Here is a 2,122-nt window from a genome sequence, read left to right on the forward strand (position 1 = left end):
TATACCCCACCCGGGAGTTTCGTGCGAGAGGCCGAACTGGAGTGGAAGCAACCTGCAGGCGCTGCAACGTTGGACTGGAGACGTGTCCGCACATTCTGGGCCAATGCGCTTCTGTGAAGCGTAGCAGGATACAACGCCATAACAAGATATGCGAGCTGGTGACCACTGAGGCAGAACGGTGGGGATGGAGAGTGACCAAAGAACTACGCGTGACGGCTCCTGGAATAGGGGTCAGAATTCCAGACTTGGTGTTGAAGAAAGAAGAAGCTGTTCTGATTTTGGATGTAACCATCCGCTACGAGGGAGGAGAGTCCTTACGGCGGGCAGCAGCTGAAAAGGTGGCTCACTATCGACCAATAAGACAGCAGGTCCTGGAGGCCGTTGGCGGGAACAAGATAGAGGTCATGGGTTTCCCTGTGGGGGCCCGTGGAAAATGGCCAAGGCAGAACTTCAATGTCCTTAGGAAATTAGGGATCCCTAGTGGCAGACAAAATTCCTTTGCGGCTCTGGTAAGCCGAAGAACACTGCTGTACTCAATTGACATGCTGGCGGCCTTCCATAGCGGAAATGACTAGCAGGAAGTGCCCACCTGAAAATAATCATGAGGGGGGCTGTGTCGCTCGAGTGTACCCCCCGCGGCGTGCTTGAGGTTGGGCACGTCGTGTTGGACCAACCACCGGAGGATTGCTTGGGGTCCTCAACAGGTCTGTAGTCACTTCTACAGGCCACGGCTGCGAAAACTCCTTTGGTTCGGAAGTCCGTACTAACAGCTGCACAGAGTCGGAGCCACAGTCAGTCTGACCGAAGGAGCGGGTGGATACAGGCTGGCAGAGCTTCTGACAACTCCTCAGTGGAACATGACGTCCGTCCTCTCGGGAATGAGAGTAGGGGTGACGGGCGTCGTAAATGGGCCACAGCTCGTTAGGAGGGCGCGGTAGACAGTGCCCCCCCCCCCCCCGGCTGGAATATACGGAGTGGACCGCAATGGGGTCTGAGGGGCATCGTGGAAATGCTCGAATGAGGGTAAGAGCATGTAAGGCAAACGAGTGAGGGGGAATGGGAGGTCCCTGTGCGACGGTACGGCAGGCAGCGGGTGAAAATATGGGGGCCGCTGCTGCGCTTGTCAGGGAAGTAGGTCAGAGGCCTGAACTGACCGAGTCTCCTGCTTCGGATATCATGTCGAGCCGCGGGGCTGCATGGTGTCGATCTTGGCTAGCGAGAATGCTCGGTGGCGGGCCCAGGCAGGATCAGGGACAGGCTCCCTGGGCTGGGCCCGGCGGAGAAGCAACTGCGAGGCTGTTTGCAACATGAATAATACGTGGAGTCACTCCCCGAACTCTCGAGGGGTCCGAGACCCGGCCGTTGTAGTTGCTAGCTGGCCCCTGGGGCTGGGTGCCATGGCAGGTGCGGACCTGTGGTGGCGGGGTGGGCTGCGCACCGACGGCTGCGTTTATCGGCTCCAAGAGGGTTTGTGTGACTCGGTTTCTTATGACCATATCCTGCATGTATTGGGAAATTGGCGAGGTTTGACATGGAATCGGGCGATTCGTCGTCTGAGTGTGGACTGCTCGACAGGATGGGTTGTGGTAGCACCTGTGCCCAACTCATAATTTAGTGTGGATTCTCTCATCCATACGTTCGAACGCTAACACCGCATCTTCTGGGGCGACTGCCGACTCGCCGCGCCGGCTCAAGCCTATGGGCTGATCCAGACGACTTGCCTTGCGGAGGGACGTAGTCTTACTCCTGAGGGTGGATCACTGGACAGAATCGGGTACGGGTCTGTAACCAGGGGGTGCGTGTGGAAGGGAAGGGGCGGATAGTGTGACGTGGTGGTGCGCACAGGCTAGTCCGCGGTCTGGGCAGCCATCAACTCGCGCGCACTCCGGTTGGTCCAGCGATAGCCGGTGGGTGTCTAACGCCCCCGGTGCGCAGAGCCGTACGATACTGGCCCGGGGTGCTCCAGTAGGATTTTGGGGCATCCCACTCCCGGTAAACGATATAGCATGTTTGAGAAGAGCCCGGTGCTAAATGACTTGCATACGACCTGATTCTGGGTCAGGGTCTCGTAAGTAGCAGAGCAGCTACCTCGCTGCGATCTATTGAGAGTCAGCCCTCGATC

This window comes from Syngnathus acus, chromosome 23, assembly GCF_901709675.1.
Source record: "Syngnathus acus chromosome 23, fSynAcu1.2, whole genome shotgun sequence".
In the NCBI taxonomy this organism is placed as follows: Eukaryota; Metazoa; Chordata; class Actinopteri; order Syngnathiformes; family Syngnathidae; genus Syngnathus; species Syngnathus acus.